Here is a 23,552-nt window from a genome sequence, read left to right as displayed (position 1 = left end):
GAAAATCACTTTAAACATGCTAATTTTAGCTCTAACACTGATGATCCACCTACAAATGTGAACTGACGTTCAAAAATAAAACATTTGAAAACGGACCATTTTCCACATTTCTGAAGCATGACGTAATGGGGGGGTGTTAGCTCTTTTGTCGAAAATCAGCCGTTTTTGCTCGAACATTAAATGCCTCCAAATGGTATTTAATTAACTTCCCAGGGTGAAGAAACCCTTTTTGAGAACTCAGAGTGAGTAAATTGGCCATTTTCATGCACTTTTAACCATTCCATAAATCTTGTGTTTTGGGCCCCTGGAAGCATGAAAATCACTTTAAACATGCTAATTTTAGCTCTAACACTGACGATCCACCTACAAATGTGAACTGACGTTCAAAAATAAAACATTTGAAAACGGACCATTTTCCACATTTCTGAAGCATGACGTAATGGGGGGGTGTTATCTCTTTTGTCGAAAATCAGCCGTTTTTGCTCTAACATTAAATGCCTCCAAATGGTATTTAATTAACTTCCCGGGGTGAAGAAACCCTTTTTGAGAACTCAGAGTGAGTAAATTGGCCATTTTCATGCACTTTTAACCATTCCATAAATCTTGTGTTTTGGGCCCCTGGAAGCATGAAAATCACTTTAAACATGCTAATTTTAGCTCTAACACTGATGATCCAACTACAAATGTGAACTGACGTTCAAAAATAAAACATTTGAAAACGGACCATTTTCCACATTTCTGAAGCATGACGTAATGGGGGGGTGTTATCTCTTTTGTCGAAAATCAGCCGTTTTTGCTCGAACATTAAATGCCTCCAAATGGTATTTAATTAACTTCCCGAGCCCCTGGAAGCATGAAAATCACTTTAAACATGCTAATTTTAGCTCTAACACTGATGATCCACCTACAAATGTGAACTGACCTTCAAAAATAAAACATTTGAAAACGGACCATTTTCCACATTTCTGAAGCATGACGTAATGGGGGGGTGTTATCTCTTTTGTCGAAAATCAGCCGTTTTTGCTCGAACATTAAATGCCTCCAAATGGTATTTAATTAACTTCCCGGGGTGAAGAAACCCTTTTTGAGAACTCAGAGTGAGTAAATTGGCCATTTTCATGCACTTTTAACCATTCCATAAATCTTGTGTTTTGGGCCCCTGGAAGCATGAAAATCACTTTAAACATGCTAATTTTAGCTCTAACACTGACGATCCACCTACAAATGTGAACTGCCGTTCAAAAATAAAACATTTGAAAACGGACCATTTTCCACATTTCTGAAGCATGACGTAATGGGGGGGGTGTTATCTCTTTTGTCGAAAATCAGCCGTTTTTGCTCTAACATTAAATGCCTCCAAATGGTATTTAATTAACTTCCCGGGGTGAAGAAACCCTTTTTGAGAACTCAGAGTGAGTAAATTGGCCATTTTCATGCACTTTTAACCATTCCATAAATCTTGTGTTTTGGGCCCCTGGAAGCATGAAAATCACTTTAAACATGCTAATTTTAGCTCTAACACTGATGATCCAACTACAAATGTGAACTGACGTTCAAAAATAAAACATTTGAAAACGGACCATTTTCCACATTTCTGAAGCATGACGTAATGGGGGGGTGTTATCTCTTTTGTCGAAAATCAGCCGTTTTTGCTCGAACATTAAATGCCTCCAAATGGTATTTAATTAACTTCCCGAGCCCCTGGAAGCATGAAAATCACTTTAAACATGCTAATTTTAGCTCTAACACTGATGATCCACCTACAAATGTGAACTGACCTTCAAAAATAAAACATTTGAAAACGGACCATTTTCCACATTTCTGAAGCATGACGTAATGGGGGGGTGTTATCTCTTTTGTCGAAAATCAGCCGTTTTTGCTCGAACATTAAATGCCTCCAAATGGTATTTAATTAACTTCCCGAGCCCCTGGAAGCATGAAAATCACTTTAAACATGCTAATTTTAGCTCTAACACTGATGATCCACCTACAAATGTGAACTGACGTTCAAAAATAAAACATTTGAAAACGGACCATTTTCCACATTTCTGAAGCATGACGTAATGGGGGGGTGTTATCTCTTTTGTCGAAAATCAGCTGTTTTTGCTCGAACATTAAATGCCTCCAAATGGTATTTAATTAACTTCCCGGGGTGAAGAAACCCTTTTTGAGAACTCAGAGTGAGTAAATTGGCCATTTTCATGCACTTTTAACCATTCCATAAATCTTGTGTTTTGGGCCCCTGGAAGCATGAAAATCACTTTAAACATGCTAATTTTAGCTCTAACACTGATGATCCACCTACAAATGTGAACTGACGTTCAAAAATAAAACATTTGAAAACGGACCATTTTCCACATTTCTGAAGCATGACGTAATGGGGGGGTGTTATCTCTTTTGTCGAAAATCAGCAGTTTTTGCTCGAACATTAAATGCCTCCAAATGGTATTTAATTAACTTCCCGAGCCCCTGGAAGCATGAAAATCACTTTAAACATGCTAATTTTAGCTCTAACACTGATGATCCACCTACAAATGTGAACTGACGTTCAAAAATAAAACATTTGAAAACGGACCATTTTCCACATTTCTGAAGCATGACGTAATGGGGGGGTGTTATCTCTTTTGTCGAAAATCAGCCGTTTTTGCTCGAACATTAAATGCCTCCAAATGGTATTTATTTCACTTCCCGAGCCCCTGGAAGCATGAAAATCACTTTAAACATGCTAATTTTAGCTCTAACACTGATGATCCACCTACAAATGTGAACTGACGTTCAAAAATAAAACATTTGAAAACGGACCATTTTCCACATTTCTGAAGCATGACGTAATGGGGGGGTGTTATCTCTTTTGTCGAAAATCAGCCGCTTTTGCTCGAACATTAAATGCCTCCAAATGGTATTTATTTCACTTCCCGAGCCCCTGGAAGCATGAAAATCACTTTAAACATGCTAATTTTAGCTCTAACACTGATGATCCACCTACAAATGTGAACTGACGTTCAAAAATAAAACATTTGAAAACGGACCATTTTCCACATTTCTGAAGCATGACGTAATGGGGGGGTGTTATCTCTTTTGTCGAAAATCAGCCGTTTTTGCTCGAACATTAAATGCCTCCAAATGGTATTTATTTCACTTCCCGAGCCCCTGGAAGCATGAAAATCACTTTAAACATGCTAATTTTAGCTCTAACACTGATGATCCACCTACAAATGTGAACTGACGTTCAAAAATAAAACATTTGAAAACGGACCATTTTCCACATTTCTGAAGCATGACGTAATGGGGGGGGTGTTAGCTCTTTTGTCGAAAATCAGCCGTTTTTGCTCGAACATTAAATGCCTCCAAATGGTATTTAATTAACTTCCCGGGGTGAAGAAACCCTTTTTGAGAACTCAGAGTGAGTAAATTGGCCATTTTCATGCACTTTTAACCATTCCATAAATCTTGTGTTTTGGGCCCCTGGAAGCATGAAAATCACTTTAAACATGCTAATTTTAGCTCTAACACTGACGATCCACCTACAAATGTGAACTGACGTTCAAAAATAAAACATTTGAAAACGGACCATTTTCCACATTTCTGAAGCATGACGTAATGGGGGGTGTTATCTCTTTTGTCGAAAATCAGCCGTTTTTGCTCTAACATTAAATGCCTCCAAATGGTATTTAATTAACTTCCCGGGGTGAAGAAACCCTTTTTGAGAACTCAGAGTGAGTAAATTGGCCATTTTCATGCACTTTTAACCATTCCATAAATCTTGTGTTTTGGGCCCCTGGAAGCATGAAAATCACTTTAAACATGCTAATTTTAGCTCTAACACTGATGATCCACCTACAAATGTGAACTGACGTTCAAAAATAAAACATTTGAAAACGGACCATTTTCCACATTTCTGAAGCATGACGTAATGGGGGGGTGTTATCTCTTTTGTCGAAAATCAGCCGTTTTTGCTCGAACATTAAATGCCTCCAAATGGTATTTAATTAACTTCCCGAGCCCCTGGAAGCATGAAAATCACTTTAAACATGCTAATTTTAGCTCTAACACTGATGATCCACCTACAAATGTGAACTGACGTTCAAAAATAAAACATTTGAAAACAGACCATTTTCCACATTTCTGAAGCATGACGTAATGGGGGGGTGTTATCTCTTTTGTCGAAAATCAGCCGTTTTTGCTCGAACATTAAATGCCTCCAAATGGTATTTAATTAACTTCCCGAGCCCCTGGAAGCATGAAAATCACTTCAAACATGCTAATTTTAGCTTTAACACTGATGATCCACCTACAAATGTGAACTGACGTTCAAAAATAAAACATTTGAAAACGGACCATTTTCCACATTTCTGAAGCATGACGTAATGGGGGGGTGTTATCTCTTTTGTCGAAAATCAGCCGTTTTTGCTCGAACATTAAATGCCTCCAAATGGTATTTAATTAACTTCCCGAGCCCCTGGAAGCATGAAAATCACTTTAAACATGCTAATTTTAGCTCTAACACTGATGATCCACCTACAAATGTGAACTGACGTTCAAAAATAAAACATTTAAAAACGGACCATTTTCCACATTTCTGAAGCATGACGTAATGGGGGGGTGTTATCTCTTTTGTCGAAAATCAGCCGTTTTTGCTCGAACATTAAATGCCTCCAAATGGTATTTAATTAACTTCCCGAGCCCCTGGAAGCATGAAAATCACTTTAAACATGCTAATTTTAGCTCTAACACTGATGATCCACCTACAAATGTGAACTGACGTTCAAAAATAAAACATTTGAAAACGGACCATTTTCCACATTTCTGAAGCATGACGTAATGGGGGGGTGTTATCTCTTTTGTCGAAAATCAGCCGTTTTTGCTCGAACATTAAATGCCTCCAAATGGTATTTAATTAACTTCCCGGGGTGAAGAAACCCTTTTTGAGAACTCAGAGTGAGTAAATTGGCCATTTTCATGCACTTTTAACCATTCCATAAATCTTGTGTTTTGGGCCCCTGGAAGCATGAAAATCACTTTAAACATGCTAATTTTAGCTCTAACACTGATGATCCACCTACAAATGTGAACTGACGTTCAAAAATAAAACATTTGAAAACGGACCATTTTCCACATTTCTGAAGCATGACGTAATGGGGGGGTGTTATCTCTTTTGTCGAAAATCAGCTGTTTTTGCTCGAACATTAAATGCCTCCAAATGGTATTTAATTAACTTCCCGGGGTGAAGAAACCCTTTTTGAGAACTCAGAGTGAGTAAATTGGCCATTTTCATGCACTTTTAACCATTCCATAAATCTTGTGTTTTGGGCCCCTGGAAGCATGAAAATCACTTTAAACATGCTAATTTTAGCTCTAACACTGATGATCCACCTACAAATGTGAACTGACGTTCAAAAATAAAACATTTGAAAACGGACCATTTTCCACATTTCTGAAGCATGACGTAATGGGGGGGTGTTATCTCTTTTGTCGAAAATCAGCCGTTTTTGCTCGAACATTAAATGCCTCCAAATGGTATTTAATTAACTTCCCGAGCACCTGGAAGCATGAAAATCACTTTAAACATGCTAATTTTAGCTCTAACACTGATGATCCACCTACAAATGTGAACTGACGTTCAAAAATAAAACATTTGAAAACGGACCATTTTCCACATTTCTGAAGCATGACGTAATGGGGGGGTGTTATCTCTTTTGTCGAAAATCAGCCGTTTTTGCTCTAACATTAAATGCCTCCAAATGGTATTTAATTAACTTCCCGGGGTGAAGAAACCCTTTTTGAGAACTCAGAGTGAGTAAATTGGCCATTTTCATGCACTTTTAACCATTCCATAAATCTTGTGTTTTGGGCCCCTGGAAGCATGAAAATCACTTTAAACATGCTAATTTTAGCTCTAACACTGATGATTCACCTACAAATGTGAACTGACGTTCAAAAATAAAACATTTGAAAACGGACCATTTTCCACATTTCTGAAGCATGACGTAATGGGGGGGTGTTATCTCTTTTGTCGAAAATCAGCCGTTTTTGCTCGAACATTAAATGCCTCCAAATGGTATTTAATTAACTTCCCGGGGTGAAGAAACCCTTTTTGAGAACTCAGAGTGAGTAAATTGGCCATTTTCATGCACTTTTAACCATTCCATAAATCTTGTGTTTTGGGCCCCTGGAAGCATGAAAATCACTTTAAACATGCTAATTTTAGCTCTAACACTGATGATCCACCTACAAATGTGAACTGACGTTCAAAAATAAAACATTTGATAACGGACCATTTTCCACATTTCTGAAGCATGACGTAATGGGGGGGTGTTATCTCTTTTGTCGAAAATCAGCCGTTTTTGCTCGAACATTAAATGCCTCCAAATGGTATTTAATTAACTTCCCGGGGTGAAGAAACCCTTTTTGAGAACTCAGAGTGAGTAAATTGGCCATTTTCATGCACTTTTAACCATTCCATAAATCTTGTGTTTTGGGCCCCTGGAAGCATGAAAATCACTTTAAACATGCTAATTTTAGCTCTAACACTGATGATCCACCTACAAATGTGAACTGACGTTCAAAAATAAAACATTTGAAAACGGACCATTTTCCACATTTCTGAAGCATGACGTAATGGGGGGGTGTTATCTCTTTTGTCGAAAATCAGCCGTTTTTGCTCGAACATTAAATGCCTCCAAATGGTATTTAATTAACTTCCCGGGGTGAAGAAACCCTTTTTGAGAACTCAGAGTGAGTAAATTGGCCATTTTCATGCACTTTTAACCATTCCATAAATCTTGTGTTTTGGGCCCCTGGAAGCATGAAAATCACTTTAAACATGCTAATTTTAGCTCTAACACTGATGATCCACCTACAAATGTGAACTGGCGTTCAAAAATAAAACATTTGAAAACGGACCATTTTCCACATTTCTGAAGCATGACGTAATGGGGGGGTGTTATCTCTTTTGTCGAAAATCAGCCGTTTTTGCTCTAACATTAAATGCCTCCAAATGGTATTTAATTAACTTCCCGAGCCCCTGGAAGCATGAAAATCACTTTAAACATGCTAATTTTAGCTCTAACACTGATGATCCACCTACAAATGTGAACTGACGTTCAAAAATAAAACATTTGAAAACGGACCATTTTCCACATTTCTGAAGCATGACGTAATGGGGGGGTGTTATCTCTTTTGTCGAAAATCAACCGTTTTTGCTCGAACATTAAATGCCTCCAAATGGTATTTAATTAACTTCCCGGGGTGAAGAAACCCTTTTTGAGAACTCAGAGTGAGTAAATTGGCCATTTTCATGCACTTTTAACCATTCCATAAATCTTGTGTTTTGGGCCCCTGGAAGCATGAAAATCACTTTAAACATGCTAATTTTAGCTCTAACACTGATGATCCACCTACAAATGTGAACTGACGTTCAAAAATAAAACATTTGAAAACGGACCATTTTCCACATTTCTGAAGCATGACGTAATGGGGGGGTGTTATCTCTTTTGTCGAAAATCAGCCGTTTTTGCTCGAACATTAAATGCCTCCAAATGGTATTTAATTAACTTCCCGGGGTGAAGAAACCCTTTTTGAGAACTCAGAGTGAGTAAATTGGCCATTTTCATGCACTTTTAACCATTCCATAAATCTTGTGTTTTGGGCCCCTGGAAGCATGAAAATCACTTTAAACATGCTAATTTTAGCTCTAACACTGATGATCCACCTACAAATGTGAACTGACGTTCAAAAATAAAACATTTGAAAACGGACCATTTTCCACATTTCTGAAGCATGACGTAATGGGGGGGTGTTATCTCTTTTGTCGAAAATCAGCCGTTTTTGCTCGAACATTAAATGCCTCCAAATGGTATTTAATTAACTTCCCGGGGTGAAGAAACCCTTTTTGAGAACTCAGAGTGAGTAAATTGGCCATTTTCATGCACTTTTAACCATTCCATAAATCTTGTGTTTTGGGCCCCTAGAAGCATGAAAATCACTTTAAACATGCTAATTTTAGCTCTAACACTGATGATCCACCTACAAATGTGAACTGACGTTCAAAAATAAAACATTTGAAAACGGACCATTTTCCACATTTCTGAAGCATGACGTAATGGGGGGGTGTTATCTCTTTTGTCGAAAATCAGCCGTTTTTGCTCGAACATTAAATGCCTCCAAATGGTATTTAATTAACTTCCCGGGGTGAAGAAACCCTTTTTGAGAACTCAGAGTGAGTAAATTGGCCATTTTCATGCACTTTTAACCATTCCATAAATCTTGTGTTTTGGGCCCCTGGAAGCATGAAAATCACTTTAAACATGCTAATTTTAGCTCTAACACTGATGATCCACCTACAAATGTGAACTGGCGTTCAAAAATAAAACATTTGAAAACGGACCATTTTCCACATTTCTGAAGCATGACGTAATGGGGGGGTGTTATCTCTTTTGTCGAAAATCAGCCGTTTTTGCTCTAACATTAAATGCCTCCAAATGGTATTTAAGTAACTTCCCGAGCCCCTGGAAGCATGAAAATCACTTTAAACATGCTAATTTTAGCTCTAACACTGATGATCCACCTACCTGTTATCTCTTTTGTCGAAAATCAGCCGTTTTTGCTCTAACATTAAATGCCTCCAAATGGTATTTAATTAACTTCCCGGGGTGAAGAAACCCTTTTTGAGAACTCAGAGTGAGTAAATTGGCCATTTTCATGCACTTTTAACCATTCCATAAATCTTGTGTTTTGGGCCCCTGGAAGCATGAAAATCACTTTAAACATGCTAATTTTAGCTCTAACACTGATGATCCACCTACAAATGTGAACTGACGTTCAAAAATAAAACATTTGAAAACGGACCATTTTCCACATTTCTGAAGCATGACGTAATGGGGGGGTGTTATCTCTTTTGTCGAAAATCAGCCGTTTTTGCTCGAACATTAAATGCCTCCAAATGGTATTTATTTCACTTCCCGAGCCCCTGGAAGCATGAAAATCACTTTAAATGTGCTAATTTTAGCTCTAACACTGATGATCCACCTACAAATGTGAACTGACGTTCAAAAATAAAACATTTGAAAACGGACCATTTTCCACATTTCTGAAGCATGACGTAATGGGAGGGTGTTATCTCTTTTGTCGAAAATCAGCCGTTTTTGCTCGAACATTAAATGCCTCCAAATGGTATTTAATTAACTTCCCGAGCCCCTGGAAGCATGAAAATCACTTTAAACATGCTAATTTTAGCTCTAACACTGATGATCCACCTACAAATGTGAACTGACGTTCAAAAATAAAACATTTGAAAACGGACCATTTTCCACATTTCTGAAGCATGACGTAATGGGGGGGGGTGTTATCTCTTTTGTCGAAAATCAGCCGTTTTTGCTCGAAAATTAAATGCCTCCAAATGGTATTTAATTAACTTCCCGGGGTGAAGAAACCCTTTTTGAGAACTCAGAGTGAGTAAATTGGCCATTTTCATGCACTTTTAACCATTCCATAAATCTTGTGTTTTGGGCCCCTGGAAGCATGAAAATCACTTTAAACATGCTAATTTTAGCTCTAACACTGATGATCCACCTACAAATGTGAACTGACGTTCAAAAATAAAACATTTGAAAACGGACCATTTTCCACATTTCTGAAGCATGACGTAATGGGGGGGTGTTATCTCTTTTGTCGAAAATCAGCCGTTTTTGCTCGAACATTAAATGCCTCCAAATGGTATTTAATTAACTTCCCGAGCACCTGGAAGCATGAAAATCACTTTAAACATGCTAATTTTAGCTCTAACACTGATGATCCACCTACAAATGTGAACTGACGTTCAAAAATAAAACATTTGAAAACGGACCATTTTCCACATTTCTGAAGCATGACGTAATGGGGGGGTGTTATCTCTTTTGTCGAAAATCAGCCGTTTTTGCTCTAACATTAAATGCCTCCAAATGGTATTTAATTAACTTCCCGGGGTGAAGAAACCCTTTTTGAGAACTCAGAGTGAGTAAATTGGCCATTTTCATGCACTTTTAACCATTCCATAAATCTTGTGTTTTGGGCCCCTGGAAGCATGAAAATCACTTTAAACATGCTAATTTTAGCTCTAACACTGATGATTCACCTACAAATGTGAACTGACGTTCAAAAATAAAACATTTGAAAACGGACCATTTTCCACATTTCTGAAGCATGACGTAATGGGGGGGTGTTATCTCTTTTGTCGAAAATCAGCCGTTTTTGCTCGAACATTAAATGCCTCCAAATGGTATTTAATTAACTTCCCGGGGTGAAGAAACCCTTTTTGAGAACTCAGAGTGAGTAAATTGGCCATTTTCATGCACTTTTAACCATTCCATAAATCTTGTGTTTTGGGCCCCTGGAAGCATGAAAATCACTTTAAACATGCTAATTTTAGCTCTAACACTGATGATCCACCTACAAATGTGAACTGACGTTCAAAAATAAAACATTTGAAAACGGACCATTTTCCACATTTCTGAAGCATGACGTAATGGGGGGGTGTTATCTCTTTTGTCGAAAATCAGCCGTTTTTGCTCGAACATTAAATGCCTCCAAATGGTATTTAATTAACTTCCCGGGGTGAAGAAACCCTTTTTGAGAACTCAGAGTGAGTAAATTGGCCATTTTCATGCACTTTTAACCATTCCATAAATCTTGTGTTTTGGGCCCCTGGAAGCATGAAAATCACTTTAAACATGCTAATTTTAGCTCTAACACTGATGATCCACCTACAAATGTGAACTGACGTTCAAAAATAAAACATTTGAAAACGGACCATTTTCCACATTTCTGAAGCATGACGTAATGGGGGGGTGTTATCTCTTTTGTCGAAAATCAGCCGTTTTTGCTCGAACATTAAATGCCTCCAAATGGTATTTAATTAACTTCCCGGGGTGAAGAAACCCTTTTTGAGAACTCAGAGTGAGTAAATTGGCCATTTTCATGCACTTTTAACCATTCCATAAATCTTGTGTTTTGGGCCCCTGGAAGCATGAAAATCACTTTAAACATGCTAATTTTAGCTCTAACACTGATGATCCACCTACAAATGTGAACTGGCGTTCAAAAATAAAACATTTGAAAACGGACCATTTTCCACATTTCTGAAGCATGACGTAATGGGGGGGTGTTATCTCTTTTGTCGAAAATCAGCCGTTTTTGCTCTAACATTAAATGCCTCCAAATGGTATTTAATTAACTTCCCGAGCCCCTGGAAGCATGAAAATCACTTTAAACATGCTAATTTTAGCTCTAACACTGATGATCCACCTACAAATGTGAACTGACGTTCAAAAATAAAACATTTGAAAACGGACCATTTTCCACATTTCTGAAGCATGACGTAATGGGGGGGTGTTATCTCTTTTGTCGAAAATCAACCGTTTTTGCTCGAACATTAAATGCCTCCAAATGGTATTTAATTAACTTCCCGGGGTGAAGAAACCCTTTTTGAGAACTCAGAGTGAGTAAATTGGCCATTTTCATGCACTTTTAACCATTCCATAAATCTTGTGTTTTGGGCCCCTGGAAGCATGAAAATCACTTTAAACATGCTAATTTTAGCTCTAACACTGATGATCCACCTACAAATGTGAACTGACGTTCAAAAATAAAACATTTGAAAACGGACCATTTTCCACATTTCTGAAGCATGACGTAATGGGGGGGTGTTATCTCTTTTGTCGAAAATCAGCCGTTTTTGCTCGAACATTAAATGCCTCCAAATGGTATTTAATTAACTTCCCGGGGTGAAGAAACCCTTTTTGAGAACTCAGAGTGAGTAAATTGGCCATTTTCATGCACTTTTAACCATTCCATAAATCTTGTGTTTTGGGCCCCTGGAAGCATGAAAATCACTTTAAACATGCTAATTTTAGCTCTAACACTGATGATCCACCTACAAATGTGAACTGACGTTCAAAAATAAAACATTTGAAAACGGACCATTTTCCACATTTCTGAAGCATGACGTAATGGGGGGGTGTTATCTCTTTTGTCGAAAATCAGCCGTTTTTGCTCGAACATTAAATGCCTCCAAATGGTATTTAATTAACTTCCCGGGGTGAAGAAACCCTTTTTGAGAACTCAGAGTGAGTAAATTGGCCATTTTCATGCACTTTTAACCATTCCATAAATCTTGTGTTTTGGGCCCCTAGAAGCATGAAAATCACTTTAAACATGCTAATTTTAGCTCTAACACTGATGATCCACCTACAAATGTGAACTGACGTTCAAAAATAAAACATTTGAAAACGGACCATTTTCCACATTTCTGAAGCATGACGTAATGGGGGGGTGTTATCTCTTTTGTCGAAAATCAGCCGTTTTTGCTCGAACATTAAATGCCTCCAAATGGTATTTAATTAACTTCCCGGGGTGAAGAAACCCTTTTTGAGAACTCAGAGTGAGTAAATTGGCCATTTTCATGCACTTTTAACCATTCCATAAATCTTGTGTTTTGGGCCCCTGGAAGCATGAAAATCACTTTAAACATGCTAATTTTAGCTCTAACACTGATGATCCACCTACAAATGTGAACTGGCGTTCAAAAATAAAACATTTGAAAACGGACCATTTTCCACATTTCTGAAGCATGACGTAATGGGGGGGTGTTATCTCTTTTGTCGAAAATCAGCCGTTTTTGCTCTAACATTAAATGCCTCCAAATGGTATTTAATTAACTTCCCGAGCCCCTGGAAGCATGAAAATCACTTTAAACATGCTAATTTTAGCTCTAACACTGATGATCCACCTACCTGTTATCTCTTTTGTCGAAAATCAGCCGTTTTTGCTCTAACATTAAATGCCTCCAAATGGTATTTAATTAACTTCCCGGGGTGAAGAAACCCTTTTTGAGAACTCAGAGTGAGTAAATTGGCCATTTTCATGCACTTTTAACCATTCCATAAATCTTGTGTTTTGGGCCCCTGGAAGCATGAAAATCACTTTAAACATGCTAATTTTAGCTCTAACACTGATGATCCACCTACAAATGTGAACTGACGTTCAAAAATAAAACATTTGAAAACGGACCATTTTCCACATTTCTGAAGCATGACGTAATGGGGGGGTGTTATCTCTTTTGTCGAAAATCAGCCGTTTTTGCTCGAACATTAAATGCCTCCAAATGGTATTTATTTCACTTCCCGAGCCCCTGGAAGCATGAAAATCACTTTAAATGTGCTAATTTTAGCTCTAACACTGATGATCCACCTACAAATGTGAACTGACGTTCAAAAATAAAACATTTGAAAACGGACCATTTTCCACATTTCTGAAGCATGACGTAATGGGAGGGTGTTATCTCTTTTGTCGAAAATCAGCCGTTTTTGCTCGAACATTAAATGCCTCCAAATGGTATTTAATTAACTTCCCGAGCCCCTGGAAGCATGAAAATCACTTTAAACATGCTAATTTTAGCTCTAACACTGATGATCCACCTACAAATGTGAACTGACGTTCAAAAATAAAACATTTGAAAACGGACCATTTTCCACATTTCTGAAGCATGACGTAATGGGGGGGTGTTATCTCTTTTGTCGAAAATCAGCCGTTTTTGCTCGAAAATTAAATGCCTCCAAATGGTATTTAATTAACTTCCCGGGGTGAAGAAACCCTTTTTGAGAACTCAGAGTGAGTAAATTGGCCATTTTCATGCACTTTTAACCATTCCATAAATCTTGTGTTTTGGGCCCCTGGAAGCATGAAAATCACTTTAAACATGCTAATTTTAGCTCTAACACTGATGATCCACCTACAAATGTGAACTGACGTTCAAAAATAAAACATTTGAAAACGGACCATTTTCCACATTTCTGAAGCATGACGTAATGGGGGGGTGTTATCTCTTTTGTCGAAAATCAGCCGTTTTTGCTCGAACATTAAATGCCTCCAAATGGTATTTAATTAACTTCCCGAGCCCCTGGAAGCATGAAAATCACTTTAAACATGCTAATTTTAGCTCTAACACTGATGATCCACCTACAAATGTGAACTGACGTTCAAAAATAAAACATTTGAAAACGGACCATTTTCCACATTTCTGAAGCATGACGTAATGGGGGGGTGTTATCTCTTTTGTCGAAAATCAGCCGTTTTTGCTCGAACATTAAATGCCTCCAAATGGTATTTATTTCACTTCCCGAGCCCCTGGAAGCATGAAAATCACTTTAAACATGCTAATTTTAGCTCTAACACTGATGATCCACCTACAAATGTGAACTGACGTTCAAAAATAAAACATTTGAAAACGGACCATTTTCCACATTTCTGAAGCATGACGTAATGGGGGGGTGTTATCTCTTTTGTCGAAAATCAGCCGCTTTTGCTCGAACATTAAATGCCTCCAAATGGTATTTATTTCACTTCCCGAGCCCCTGGAAGCAATGAAAATCACTTTAAACATGCTAATTTTAGCTCTAACACTGATGATCCACCTACAAATGTGAACTGACGTTCAAAAATAAAACATTTGAAAACGGACCATTTTCCACATTTCTGAAGCATGACGTAATGGGGGGGTGTTATCTCTTTTTCGAAAATCAGCCGTTTTTGCTCGAACATTAAATGCCTCCAAATGGTATTTATTTCACTTCCCGAGCCCCTGGAAGCATGAAAATCACTTTAAACATGCTAATTTTAGCTCTAACACTGATGATCCACCTACAAATGTGAACTGACGTTCAAAAATAAAACATTTGAAAACGGACCATTTTCCACATTTCTGAAGCATGACGTAATGGGGGGGGTGTTAGCTCTTTTGTCGAAAATCAGCCGTTTTTGCTCGAACATTAAATGCCTCCAAATGGTATTTAATTAACTTCCCGGGGTGAAGAAACCCTTTTTGAGAACTCAGAGTGAGTAAATTGGCCATTTTCATGCACTTTTAACCATTCCATAAATCTTGTGTTTTGGGCCCCTGGAAGCATGAAAATCACTTTAAACATGCTAATTTTAGCTCTAACACTGACGATCCACCTACAAATGTGAACTGACGTTCAAAAATAAAACATTTGAAAACGGACCATTTTCCACATTTCTGAAGCATTACGTAATGGGGGGGTGTTATCTCTTTTGTCGAAAATCAGCCGTTTTTGCTCTAACATTAAATGCCTCCAAATGGTATTTAATTAACTTCCCGGGGTGAAGAAACCCTTTTTGAGAACTCAGAGTGAGTAAATTGGCCATTTTCATGCACTTTTAACCATTCCATAAATCTTGTGTTTTGGGCCCCTGGAAGCATGAAAATCACTTTAAACATGCTAATTTTAGCTCTAACACTGATGATCCAACTACAAATGTGAACTGACGTTCAAAAATAAAACATTTGAAAACGGACCATTTTCCACATTTCTGAAGCATGACGTAATGGGGGGGTGTTATCTCTTTTGTCGAAAATCAGCCGTTTTTGCTCGAACATTAAATGCCTCCAAATGGTATTTAATTAACTTCCCGAGCCCCTGGAAGCATGAAAATCACTTTAAACATGCTAATTTTAGCTCTAACACTGATGATCCACCTACAAATGTGAACTGACGTTCAAAAATAAAACATTTGAAAACGGACCATTTTCCACATTTCTGAAGCATGACGTAATGGGGGGGTGTTATCTCTTTTGTCGAAAATCAGCCGTTTTTGCTCGAACATTAAATGCCTCCAAATGGTATTTAATTAACTTCCCGAGCCCCTGGAAGCATGAAAATCACTTTAAACATGCTAATTTTAGCTCTAACACTGATGATCCACCTACAAATGTGAACTGACGTTCAAAAATAAAACATTTGAAAACGGACCATTTTCCACATTTCTGAAGCATGACGTAATGGGGGGGTGTTATCTCTTTTGTCGAAAATCAGCCGTTTTTGCTCGAACATTAAATGCCTCCAAATGGTATTTAATTAACTTCCCGAGCCCCTGGAAGCATGAAAATCACTTTAAACATGCTAATTTTAGCTCTAACACTGATGATCCACCTACAAATGTGAACTGACGTTCAAAAATAAAACATTTGAAAACGGACCATTTTCCACATTTCTGAAGCATGACGTAATGGGGGGGTGTTATCTCTTTTGTCGAAAATCAGCCGTTTTTGCTCGAACATTAAATGCCTCCAAATGGTATTTAATTAACTTCCCGAGCCCCTGGAAGGATGAAAATCACTTTAAACATGCTAATTTTAGCTCTAACACTGATGATCCACCTACAAATGTGAACTGACTTTCAAAAATAAAACATTTGAAAACGGACCATTTTCCACATTTCTGAAGCATGACGTAATGGGGGGGTGTTATCTCTTTTGTCGAAAATCAGCCGTTTTTGCTCTAACATTAAATGCCTCCAAATGGTATTTAATTAACTTCCCGGGGTGAAGAAACCCTTTTTGAGAACTCAGAGTGAGTAAATTGGCCATTTTCATGCACTTTTAACCATTCCATAAATCTTGTGTTTTGGGCCCCTGGAAGCATGAAAATCACTTTAAACATGCTAATTTTAGCTCTAACACTGATGATCCACCTACAAATGTGAACTGACGTTCAAAAATAAAACATTTGAAAACGGACCATTTTCCACATTTCTGAAGCATGACGTAATGGGGGGGTGTTATCTCTTTTGTCGAAAATCAGCCGTTTTTGCTCGAACATTAAATGCCTCCAAATGGTATTTAATTAACTTCCCGAGCCCCTGGAAGCATGAAAATCACTTTAAACATGCTAATTTTAGCTCTAACACTGATGATCCACCTACAAATGTGAACTGACGTTCAAAAATAAAACATTTGAAAACGGACCATTTTCCACATTTCTGAAGCATGACGTAATGGGGGGGTGTTATCTCTTTTGTCGAAAATCAGCCGTTTTTGCTCGAACATTAAATGCCTCCAAATGGTATTTAATTAACTTCCCGGGGTAAAGAAACCCTTTTTGAGAACTCAGAGTGAGTAAATTGGCCATTTTCATGCACTTTTAACCATTCCATAAATCTTGTGTTTTGGGCCCCTGGAAGCATGAAAATCACTTTAAACATGCTAATTTTAGCTCTAACACTGATGATCCACCTACAAATGTGAACTGACGTTCAAAAATAAAACATTTGAAAACGGACCATTTTCCACATTTCTGAAGCATGACGTAATGGGGGGGTGTTATCTCTTTTGTCGAAAATCAGCCGTTTTTGCTCGAACATTAAATGCCTCCAAATGGTATTTAATTAACTTCCCGAGCCCCTGGAAGCATGAAAATCACTTTAAACATGCTAATTTTAGCTCTAACACTGATGATCCACCTACAAATGTGAACTGACCTTCAAAAATAAAACATTTGAAAACGGACCATTTTCCACATTTCTGAAGCATGACGTAATGGGGGGGTGTTATCTCTTTTGTCGAAAATCAGCCGTTTTTGCTCGAACATTAAATGCCTCCAAATGGTATTTAATTAACTTCCCGAGCCCCTGGAAGCATGAAAATCACTTTAAACATGCTAATTTTAGCTCTAACACTGATGATCCACCTACAAATGTGAACTGACGTTCAAAAATAAAACATTTGAAAACGGACCATTTTCCACATTTCTGAAGCATGACGTAATGGGGGGGTGTTATCTCTTTTGTCGAAAATCAGCTGTTTTTGCTCGAACATTAAATGCCTCCAAATGGTATTTAATTAACTTCCCGGGGTGAAGAAACCCTTTTTGAGAACTCAGAGTGAGTAAATTGGCCATTTTCATGCACTTTTAACCATTCCATAAATCTTGTGTTTTGGGCCCCTGGAAGCATGAAAATCACTTTAAACATGCTAATTTTAGCTCTAACACTGATGATCCACCTACAAATGTGAACTGACGTTCAAAAATAAAACATTTGAAAACGGACCATTTTCCACATTTCTGAAGCATGACGTAATGGGGGGTGTTATCTCTTTTGTCGAAAATCAGCAGTTTTTGCTCGAACATTAAATGCCTCCAAATGGTATTTAATTAACTTCCCGAGCCCCTGGAAGCATGAAAATCACTTTAAACATGCTAATTTTAGCTCTAACACTGATGATCCACCTACAAATGTGAACTGACGTTCAAAAATAAAACATTTGAAAACGGACCATTTTCCACATTTCTGAAGCATGACGTAATGGGGGGGTGTTATCTCTTTTGTCGAAAATCAGCCGTTTTTGCTCGAACATTAAATGCCTCCAAATGGTATTTATTTCACTTCCCGAGCCCCTGGAAGCATGAAAATCACTTTAAACATGCTAATTTTAGCTCTAACACTGATGATCCACCTACAAATGTGAACTGACGTTCAAAAATAAAACATTTGAAAACGGACCATTTTCCACATTTCTGAAGCATGACGTAATGGGGGGGTGTTATCTCTTTTGTCGAAAATCAGCCGTTTTTGCTCGAACATTAAATGCCTCCAAATGGTATTTATTTCACTTCCCGAGCCCCTGGAAGCATGAAAATCACTTTAAACATGCTAATTTTAGCTCTAACACTGATGATCCACCTACAAATGTGAACTGACGTTCAAAAATAAAACATTTGAAAACGGACCATTTTCCACATTTCTGAAGCATGACGTAATGGGGGGGTGTTATCTCTTTTGTCGAAAATCAGCCGTTTTTGCTCGAACATTAAATGCCTCCAAATGGTATTTAATTAACTTCCCGGGGTGAAGAAACCCTTTTTGAGAACTCAGAGTGAGTAAATTGGCCATTTTCATGCACTTTTAACCATTCCATAAATCTTGTGTTTTGGGCCCCTGGAAGCATGAAAATCACTTTAAACATGCTAATTTTAGCTCTAACACTGATGATCCACCTACAAATGTGAACTGGCGTTCAAAAATAAAACATTTGAAAACGGACCATTTTCCACATTTCTGAAGCATGACGTAATGGGGGGGTGTTATCTCTTTTGTCGAAAATCAGCCGTTTTTGCTCTAACATTAAATGCCTCCAAATGGTATTTAATTAACTTCCCGAGCCCCTGGAAGCATGAAAATCACTTTAAACATGCTAATTTTAGCTCTAACACTGATGATCCACCTACAAATGTGAACTGACGTTCAAAAATAAAACATTTGAAAACGGACCATTTTCCACATTTCTGAAGCATGACGTAATGGGGGGGTGTTATCTCTTTTGTCGAAAATCAGCCGTTTTTGCTCGAACATTAAATGCCTCCAAATGGTATTTAATTAACTTCCCGGGGTGAAGAAACCCTTTTTGAGAACTCAGAGTGAGTAAATTGGCCATTTTCATGCACTTTTAACCATTCCATAAATCTTGTGTTTTGGGCCCCTGGAAGCATGAAAATCACTTTAAACATGCTAATTTTAGCTCTAACACTGATGATCCACCTACAAATGTGAACTGACGTTCAAAAATAAAACATTTGAAAACGGACCATTTTCCACATTTCTGAAGCATGACGTAATGGGGGGGTGTTATCTCTTTTGTCGAAAATCAGCCGTTTTTGCTCGAACATTAAATGCCTCCAAATGGTATTTAATTAACTTCCCGGGGTGAAGAAACCCTTTTTGAGAACTCAGAGTGAGTAAATTGGCCATTTTCATGCACTTTTAACCATTCCATAAATCTTGTGTTTTGGGCCCCTAGAAGCATGAAAATCACTTTAAACATGCTAATTTTAGCTCTAACACTGATGATCCACCTACAAATGTGAACTGACGTTCAAAAATAAAACATTTGAAAACGGACCATTTTCCACATTTCTGAAGCATGACGTAATGGGGGGGTGTTATCTCTTTTGTCGAAAATCAGCCGTTTTTGCTCGAACATTAAATGCCTCCAAATGGTATTTAATTAACTTCCCGGGGTGAAGAAACCCTTTTTGAGAACTCAGAGTGAGTAAATTGGCCATTTTCATGCACTTTTAACCATTCCATAAATCTTGTGTTTTGGGCCCCTGGAAGCATGAAAATCACTTTAAACATGCTAATTTTAGCTCTAACACTGATGATCCACCTACAAATGTGAACTGGCGTTCAAAAATAAAACATTTGAAAACGGACCATTTTCCACATTTCTGAAGCATGACGTAATGGGGGGGTGTTATCTCTTTTGTCGAAAATCAGCCGTTTTTGCTCTAACATTAAATGCCTCCAAATGGTATTTAATTAACTTCCCGAGCCCCTGGAAGCATGAAAATCACTTTAAACATGCTAATTTTAGCTCTAACACTGATGATCCACCTACCTGTTATCTCTTTTGTCGAAAATCAGCCGTTTTTGCTCTAACATTAAATGCCTCCAAATGGTATTTAATTAACTTCCCGGGGTGAAGAAACCCTTTTTGAGAACTCAGAGTGAGTAAATTGGCCATTTTCATGCACTTTTAACCATTCCATAAATCTTGTGTTTTGGGCCCCTGGAAGCATGAAAATCACTTTAAACATGCTAATTTTAGCTCTAACACTGATGATCCACCTACAAATGTGAACTGACGTTCAAAAATAAAACATTTGAAAACGGACCATTTTCCACATTTCTGAAGCATGACGTAATGGGGGGGTGTTATCTCTTTTGTCGAAAATCAGCCGTTTTTGCTCGAACATTAAATGCCTCCAAATGGTATTTATTTCACTTCCCGAGCCCCTGGAAGCATGAAAATCACTTTAAATGTGCTAATTTTAGCTCTAACACTGATGATCCACCTACAAATGTGAACTGACGTTCAAAAATAAAACATTTGAAAACGGACCATTTTCCACATTTCTGAAGCATGACGTAATGGGAGGGTGTTATCTCTTTTGTCGAAAATCAGCCGTTTTTGCTCGAACATTAAATGCCTCCAAATGGTATTTAATTAACTTCCCGAGCCCCTGGAAGCATGAAAATCACTTTAAACATGCTAATTTTAGCTCTAACACTGATGATCCACCTACAAATGTGAACTGACGTTCAAAAATAAAACATTTGAAAACGGACCATTTTCCACATTTCTGAAGCATGACGTAATGGGGGGGTGTTATCTCTTTTGTCGAAAATCAGCCGTTTTTGCTCGAAAATTAAATGCCTCCAAATGGTATTTAATTAACTTCCCGGGGTGAAGAAACCCTTTTTGAGAACTCAGAGTGAGTAAATTGGCCATTTTCATGCACTTTTAACCATTCCATAAATCTTGTGTTTTGGGCCCCTGGAAGCATGAAAATCACTTTAAACATGCTAATTTTAGCTCTAACACTGATGATCCACCTACAAATGTGAACTGACGTTCAAAAATAAAACATTTGAAAACGGACCATTTTCCACATTTCTGAAGCATGACGTAATGGGGGGGTGTTATCTCTTTTGTCGAAAATCAGCCGTTTTTGCTCGAACATTAAATGCCTCCAAATGGTATTTAATTAACTTCCCGAGCCCCTGGAAGCATGAAAATCACTTTAAACATGCTAATTTTAGCTCTAACACTGATGATCCACCTACAAATGTGAACTGACGTTCAAAAACAAAACATTTGAAAACGGACCATTTTCCACATTTCTGAAGCATGACGTAATGGGGGGGTGTTATCTCTTTTGTCGAAAATCAGCCGTTTTTGCTCGAACATTAAATGCCTCCAAATGGTATTTATTTCACTTCCCGAGCCCCTGGAAGCATGAAAATCACTTTAAACATGCTAATTTTAGCTCTAACACTGATGATCCACCTACAAATGTGAACTGACGTTCAAAAATAAAACATTTGAAAACGGACCATTTTCCACATTTCTGAAGCATGACGTAATGGGGGGGTGTTATCTCTTTTGTCGAAAATCAGCCGCTTTTGCTCGAACATTAAATGCCTCCAAATGGTATTTATTTCACTTCCCGAGCCCCTGGAAGCATGAAAATCACTTTAAACATGCTAATTTTAGCTCTAACACTGATGATCCACCTACAAATGTGAACTGACGTTCAAAAATAAAACATTTGAAAACGGACCATTTTCCACATTTCTGAAGCATGACGTAATGGGGGGGTGTTATCTCTTTTGTCGAAAATCAGCCGTTTTTGCTCGAACATTAAATGCCTCCAAATGGTATTTATTTCACTTCCCGAGCCCCTGGAAGCATGAAAATCACTTTAAACATGCTAATTTTAGCTCTAACACTGATGATCCACCTACAAATGTGAACTGACGTTCAAAAATAAAACATTTAAAAACGGACCATTTTCCACATTTCTGAAGCATGACGTAATGGGGGGGGTGTTAGCTCTTTTGTCGAAAATCAGCCGTTTTTGCTCGAACATTAAATGCCTCCAAATGGTATTTAATTAACTTCCCGGGGTGAAGAAACCCTTTTTGAGAACTCAGAGTGAGTAAATTGGCCATTTTCATGCACTTTTAACCATTCCATAAATCTTGTGTTTTGGGCCCCTGGAAGCATGAAAATCACTTTAAACATGCTAATTTTAGCTCTAACACTGACGATCCACCTACAAATGTGAACTGACGTTCAAAAATAAAACATTTGAAAACGGACCATTTTCCACATTTCTGAAGCATTACGTAATGGGGGGGTGTTATCTCTTTTGTCGAAAATCAGCCGTTTTTGCTCTAACATTAAATGCCTCCAAATGGTATTTAATTAACTTCCCGGGGTGAAGAAACCCTTTTTGAGAACTCAGAGTGAGTAAATTGGCCATTTTCATGCACTTTTAACCATTCCATAAATCTTGTGTTTTGGGCCCCTGGAAGCATGAAAATCACTTTAAACATGCTAATTTTAGCTCTAACACTGATGATCCAACTACAAATGTGAACTGACGTTCAAAAATAAAACATTTGAAAACGGACCATTTTCCACATTTCTGAAGCATGACGTAATGGGGGGGTGTTATCTCTTTTGTCGAAAATCAGCCGTTTTTGCTCGAACATTAAATGCCTCCAAATGGTATTTAATTAACTTCCCGAGCCCCTGGAAGCATGAAAATCACTTTAAACATGCTAATTTTAGCTCTAACACTGATGATCCACCTACAAATGTGAACTGACGTTCAAAAATAAAACATTTGAAAACGGACCATTTTCCACATTTCTGAAGCATGACGTAATGGGGGGGTGTTATCTCTTTTGTCGAAAATCAGCCGTTTTTGCTCGAACATTAAATGCCTCCAAATGGTATTTAATTAACTTCCCGAGCCCCTGGAAGCATGAAAATCACTTTAAACATGCTAATTTTAGCTCTAACACTGATGATCCACCTACAAATGTGAACTGACGTTCAAAAATAAAACATTTGAAAACGGACCATTTTCCACATTTCTGAAGCATGACGTAATGGGGGGGTGTTATCTCTTTTGTCGAAAATCAGCCGTTTTTGCTCGAACATTAAATGCCTCCAAATGGTATTTAATTAACTTCCCGAGCCCCTGGAAGCATGAAAATCACTTTAAACATGCTAATTTTAGCTCTAACACTGATGATCCACCTACAAATGTGAACTGACGTTCAAAAATAAAACATTTGAAAACGGACCATTTTCCACATTTCTGAAGCATGACGTAATGGGGGGGTGTTATCTCTTTTGTCGAAAATCA

Source organism: Lissotriton vulgaris, chromosome 4_1, assembly GCF_964263255.1.
Source record: "Lissotriton vulgaris chromosome 4_1, aLisVul1.2, whole genome shotgun sequence".
In the NCBI taxonomy this organism is placed as follows: Eukaryota; Metazoa; Chordata; class Amphibia; order Caudata; family Salamandridae; genus Lissotriton; species Lissotriton vulgaris.
This window is presented reverse-complemented; position numbering follows the sequence as displayed.